This window comes from Cornus florida, unplaced genomic scaffold, assembly GCF_030987335.1.
Source record: "Cornus florida cultivar Cherokee Brave unplaced genomic scaffold, ASM3098733v1 CherokeeBrave_3.0.0_Hap2_Chr03, whole genome shotgun sequence".
NCBI lineage: Eukaryota > Viridiplantae > Streptophyta > Magnoliopsida > Cornales > Cornaceae > Cornus > Cornus florida.
The window spans coordinates 92441833-92448984 of NW_026775573.1; the positions used below are offsets into that span (position 1 = coordinate 92441833).

General features: G+C 32.6%; 1 long non-coding RNA gene across 1 annotated transcript; it reads right to left on the reverse strand.

The window, feature by feature from the left end:
- Positions 1-370: 370 nt before the first annotated feature.
- LOC132300881 (uncharacterized) lies at positions 371-4035 on the reverse strand. The gene is made up of 2 exons (XR_009480611.1): positions 3744-4035; positions 371-836 (listed from the first exon to the last, which is right to left on the reverse strand). It is a non-coding gene; the product is annotated as an uncharacterized LOC132300881 (long non-coding RNA).
- Positions 4036-7152: the final 3117 nt, after the last annotated feature.

The window sequence follows — 7152 nt, forward strand, 5'->3', positions numbered from 1 at the left end:
ATTTTTAAAATATTTTCATCTTTTTATTTCTCGTTATCACAAACAAAGCAGGGCAAACAATTGTAGTTTGAACAAATTTTTATGTTTATGGGTGCCATTATATTCATTATATAATTTGTTTAGTTTTCTAATGTGCAATGATCATCAAGAATTATCATTTTTCCACTCGTATGAATATCTAACGTATAAAAATTGTGAATTATCCTTCTTCCTTTTGTATGAAGGACTATCCTACTGAAATGGCCACAGTGATACAGGCAATTACAATATTGTAACAAGTGGCAGTTTTTTTAGCCTAAAGCACATTGCCTCATGCAGCTGTGACCCTGCTGTTGCCACTTCCCCATTTTAGTTGCTTCTAGTCCACACCTTCCTACAACATTCCTCAAGGAATATATATATATAACAATTTTTCTTTTCTTTTTACATTTGATTGCTCAAAATGTTTAACATTTCATCTTGGTTTTGCATTCACCAATGATGGGACTGATGTCTTTTTCAGTTGAGATTCAGCATGTGTAATATTCTGACGCACATTTCACCTAAATTTGTCCATCTTTGAAGAGAATTGCCCGTAAGTCCCATCAAACGAAAGCCTCCATTGTTATGTATGAGTCATGTGGCATCTTCATCTTCAATGTAAGCCAAGAGGTTGTACGTAGTTCATATGACACTTTTGTCTGAATGACTCTGTAAACATCGCTGAGGAGAACTTTCGAAGTATTGGTTACAAGAGGCTTCCGATTAATCCATTGAGAGACTCGGTGATATTTGTGTGACAATATCTTCGAAAGCTAATTCTGAAGGAGATGAGTAAGGATTCAAAGGAACATGACCTATCAAAACAAATTATTAGCCCAAAAGAGGAGATGTGTACAAACTATAAACCCTAGCGCTTTACTGAAAATTCACATTCACTCTTGCAAAAAACCCACCACAAAAGTTGATCTATTTCGTATGCTTAAACAAACATATCACGTTGTCTGAAAATATACAAGAAGGTAGAAAGCATTAATTTTTGAAAAAGAAGAAGAAAGAAGATAGATAGGATTGTCATTGGCTTTGAAAATTCTCAACAAACTCATTAATGAATTATTATATTTAAGAAAGATATTTTAATGTTTTGAAATGAAAGCTTAGAGGGCATTTTAGACATAAATATGAATTTTCAATGTATGCATAATTATTTTACCTAATTCGACTAAAGTGAAAACTTGACTTTAAAAATAGACCACTTTGTAATTTAGAATCCCTAACACTACTTAAGTGTAGTTTTCCATAAATTTTTTTTGTCTTGTTAGACCTTCAACTTCAAGAAATGGACCTTCAACTTCAATCTTTATCACCTTGTATATATTATTCTTATGTATGATTGATATTCAATTATTCATGGATTCCCCATTTTTTTTGGATTTGTTTGCCTCTTAATTTATTATGTTTTAATAGGACTTGTAATTTAAATTGGGACCAATGTTATGCATAAACATGAGCATGAACAGATAAATAAGGTATTTCAAATATTATCTTTAATGTGGTTAACTATTCTCTACTCTAAAATTATAAGTTATTAATTAAAAAAAATGTAATAGAAGCATTTCGTAAAATGCCATAGGTCTAGTGAGCTAGTTTTACTGAGCTCTACTTATACCATGCACCAAACCAAATGAGGAGCTGATGACCAGTTTTTCAGCATACTCTTTAGACAAAATTCTTTTAGAGTATACTTCTAAGTGAACTTACAGCAACTAATCTCAAATCTGTAGTTGGTGAAACTTAAAATAGCGAAGGAAGGTAAACACCAAAAGACTTGCCCTCATAAAATGAAGGGTAAAGTGCAAAAAAAATCCCTGAATTATTGGCTTTTTCCAACTAACCCCCCTAAACTAAAGATTGCCCCCATAAACTATTGATTTGTTACAATTAAGGACAAACCCATCACAAAAAACTATTTAACCTTTTGTTATTAAATTTGTCATTTCTTATTAAATTATTTATTATTATATTTTCTCTTATTTAAATATTAATTATACCATTTACCTTAATTTTTTAATTAATATCAATTGATTATGAAAATGGAAAAAAAAAATAAATTTGTAGCTATTATTTTCTAAAATGATTAACTTATTATAATAAAACTTATTATACTCACTTTAAAAAAAATTAGTATACAAAAATATTTTCTTTTTCAAACAATACTCATTAAAAAATAATAAATTACATAAATAAAAAATAACTTCTTTTTAATGCAATATATTCATGAAAATAATAAATTATTTAAAAAGTTTCAAAATTTTCTATTTAAGATTTTTATTTAAATAATTAATTTAAAAAATTAACGGCAAACTTATGTAAATTCAATAGAGAATATTTCATCAAATTAGTATAAATTTTTTTCATAATTTATTTTAACAAGAAAAATATATCAAGTGTAATTCAATAAGAAAGGGTGTTATGGTCATTTAATGTGAAATAGGTAAAACAATGGGCTATTTTGCAACTAAATCTGATAGTTTAGGAGGTTTTATGCACAAAACATAGTTCAAGGGGGTTATTTGCAAATTTAGACATAGTTGAGGGTGTTTTTTTGCACTTTACTCTAAAAATGAATCCTGATAAGAATTTAAGAGTCAAATTTATCGTCTTTCTTGATGAAACCTATCTTCAACTAGAGCAACTGTATTCATCTATCCTCACTAATTTAAAATGATGTTCTTAGGAGAGACACCCCTTAAACTACAATTAATAAGGAGGTAGGATTGTAGGATGATATGTGTGTTTCAGTCTAGAGCTTCCTCAAAAATCTAAGATAATCCACCTCTGAACATAATTTCTAATCCAAATTGATAATGCTAATCCAACCATTAAAAATCAAACAAGCTTTAAATATACAGAAACACTAGTAAAATATCTTATACAAAAAAAAAAAAAAAAATCAGTAAGAATCAAACAAGCTTTAATATGATAGTACTTATATCTTGGGAAAACCATTATTTTTTTAGCAACTAGGAATCTGTTAGGAGCTCAATTTCATAGTTTTGGCCACTACATAATGCAAGAGAACTATATATATATATATATATATATATATATATATATATATATATATTGTGATTGAAGATTACTTTTGCATTCTGTAATTTAATTGATGTTCATCACCATAACCTTATCAACCTTTGGATGGACCCATAAAAAATATGAGTTTTGTAGAAGGACACAAGTATCAGCAATATTCATGAATCTAGGGAACCTTTGCTGACTTAATTATTATCTAAAAGTAATGCTCAGAAAATTCATGGGTTGTCTCCAATAAAAAGTAAAATCATGACTCAAAATTGTAATAAAAAGTATATCAAATTTAAGGTAATGAGGTTAAAGATATTGAATATGAAAATTGCATTTTGGAATTCGGATTGTTCTCCCTCAGGGACTGTTTATTTGAGGGAGTGGAAATTGAGGCAAAGGGGACTATATATATATATATATATACATATATATATGTAGACGAATATATACATACACATATCAAATCCCTAAACTGATGAAAATCAAATCCCTAAACTGATAACCAAATCCCTAAACTGAAAATCAAATCCACAACAAAACTCACACATCCAACAAAATCCATAATCAAATCTGCAACCAAACTCATTCAACCAACCAAATCTATAACCAAATTCATTCAGAAAACAAAATCCATAACCACAAAAACTTGCTACAAAAACAAGAGTGTGATTTGTGTTTACCTCAAAAAAATATGAGCAAGAGTCTGGATGTAGAGGAAAAAAGTGCAGCGATCTTGTAGAGAGAAGCGGTAGAGAGGAGAGAGAAGCCGTAGAAAGGAACGAGATGCCCTGGAGAGAAGAGAGGTGTTGCAGAGCCGTTTTAGAGGAGGAGGCATAAAAGGCTATTATGTCCGAGATAGGGTTAAAAGATGCCGCTTCCTTTTTTTAAGTGGAGAACAGTGTTCTCCGCATATTTCTCCGTGTTTTCACTTTGTTTTAGAAACTCCCAAAACAACATCTTCTTGTTCTCATAAAACTGATACTCAACCAACTCAATTTTGTAAAAATAGTTTTTATAAAACAAGTTCCAAGTAGACTAAAAAATTGAAGAACGGTTTTTTGTAACTTCACATGATTTGGAATGATTTTCATAACAAACTGATCAATAATTGTGATTTTTAATCAGATGGTGATAAGTGTGCTTTCATGGAGAAATTTTTGGACATCAGATTACTAAAAATTTAGTACTCCAATCAATAACCATGAAAAAGTGGATAGCCTAATTGGACATCATAATAGGAATTTTAATGGACATTTTTGTAATTTAAAATGAGTCTTAGGGGTAATTTTGTCATTTTATAAATAAAATATAATTTTTTCAAGTCAACAACAAGTCAAAGGGTAGCATAGTCATTTTCCATGTAAAAAACAATCTAACAGCCCTGAAAAGTAACATTTGGGATGTAAGTGAAATACAAATCAACTCTTCAGAATGTGAGTGCAAATTAAACCAAAATATCCATTTATGTGAGATTTGACCTAACCTGAAGGAGTGTCGGTGTAATTTGCCCTTATTTATAAAGAGTTGCAATTACCCCCTTTGACTGACCGATGTCCCACTTTTTTCTTTTAAATACATGGCACATTAATTAATTATTTTTGACAAAATTATCCTTACAAATGCTCAATATACCACTTCTAATTGATATATATATATATATCCTTGACAGATGATATTTTATGGAATTTCTCCATTATTCATGGAGAACAATATTATGGACTAATTCAACATAGATAAATATTATAAATAAGTTGATTTTAATTTTTTTTTAGTTTTTGATACGGAATATTCTACCGGCTAGGAAGTCCAAGCGACATGTAGTCTAAGAGGTTGAATAAACTGCAAGTGGTAAAGATAAAGATGATTATTCTTTCTGATAACTTTCAATACATGATGAAAAAGTCAAGAGAAGTAGTTATCTAGGTAAATACTACCATTAACTCTCCTATAAAAGGAGAGGTCGGGCAACTCAAAAGGTATGACACAAATCCCTAAGAAAGTCCTTTCACCTTCTTTCCACCCTCCTAATCTAGCACTGACTTGATCGTCTGAGGCTCTTAGGCCGGTACCACAATGTGCCATTCGATCACATTTCTCATTCTTTTTAAAGTACGAAGTCATTTCGGGTCACGAAATCTTACAATAATAGTTGGCACTATATGTGGAAACTTTTGCAATGGTTCTCGAGTTGCGATTTGGAACTCAAGCACCATGGGGGAGGTCAGCAGTTAGATAGTGGTCGCCAGTCACACCATGATGGCAGTAACCAGTCAGATGGTGGACACTAATTATACCATGGCGACCACCAGTCGGATGGTGGTGACTAATCACACCACGATGGAAATCACCAGTTACACCATGACGGTGGTCACCAATCACACCATGATAGTGATCACCACTCAGACGATAGTCACCAGTCATACCATGACTGAGGTTAACCGTCACGCCATGATAGCAGTCGCCATAGCCAATTCTATCGTGGGAGACACCGTTAACGCGATACCCAATCCCATGCCAGGAAAGATTGGTCGATGCATTCTTCTCGTTATGAGAATGCGCCTAAGCGTATTCCAAACGACGGGGAACGTATCGCAGTGTTGGAACAACATATTCATAACCTTAGTCAATGAATAAATCAACTAGTCCAAAAAAATGCGACAATTATGCAACACTTGGATATCCCTACCGTATGTGCCAAAGGCAATGGCGATGCTGACAAAGCAGAGCATAGCCAAGCGGGAGACCGATAAAGAAAGCTGCATACTTCCACACCTTGACACCAAGAGGATGTGTCTTATGTTGAGGAATGCACTGAAGCTACCTGTGTGGACCAATATGCATAAAATAAAACACATAGCAAGATACAATGGCATATGTGTCACATAAGAGATGCTTTTAAACACGTAAGTATATAAACACATAAACATGTGAACACATCAAATCATGTCAACAAGAAGCATGAAACAAACCCAAAACCCATTGTCCTAAGGTTTTCGAACCTCAAGTTCTGATACCACTTGTGACGGTCCAAATTTTAAAGAACCCGGTGCGTCAGTGAGTAACCCGAAAACTAACCCAATAACGAGTCTGAAACATGGAAGCAACAAAATAGAAAAGGTTTCTAGAGTTGGACACCACCTCTAAGATGGCTAAGTGACCTCCTAAGAGATCACGAGACTCAAAAAGAAGCAAATGCAGAAGTTATGGTTTAAAACGGTCAAAGATCCTACTGGGGGTAAAATGGTCATTTCAAATAAAATGGATGCTATCGTGTATACCATTGGATAGATAACGAGAAATTAATAAACTTTGACTCAAAAATCACTTGATTTTGAGTTAAAACGAATAAGATATGAATTTCTGAAATTTAACAAAAAAAATTGCCAGAATGTGCCTGGTACGATTGATTTGGTTGCAAGTAGTTTTTTTCTCTCGAAAACATATGACTTTTAAGGCTAAAACGGGACTTTTTGGAAAAGGTTTGTGAAGAAAGCCCCCCCCCCCCCCCCCCCCCCCCCCCAACCCCAATAAATGAGTCCTCTGATCAACCATGGTCCAAACAAAGAATAAAATGTAACGTAAAATGACCAAAATGCCCATGAGTGCAAGGTATGTCAAGAAGAAAAAACATTTGGCTACGAGTAGTTATTTGTCAAAAATGCTTGATTTTTAGGGCTAAAACAGGGCTTTTTGGAAAAAGTTTGTGAAGCAACCCCTCCAAAAAATGAGTTATCTAATCAACCATGGTCCAAACCAAATATGAAATGCAATGAAAATTTATCAAAATGCCCACAGGATTAGACTACGTCAAAGAGATAAAAACATATTATAAAATGACATACATTCCATACATTAAAAGTTTTTGGCCCTTGGCCTCATTACATATAAGATAAAGTAGCATGAAAATAGGGTACTTAAGTACATATTATACAACCAAAAGGAAGTAAGGCATGCTTCTAAATAAGTTATACATTTACAACTTCAAAAGAGCTATATCATGCCAACATTTGCATGTCAAAATACACAAAAGATATCCAAATAAAACTCAAGCCAAGCTAGGGATATTGTGCATCAAAAAAGAGAGTTTCC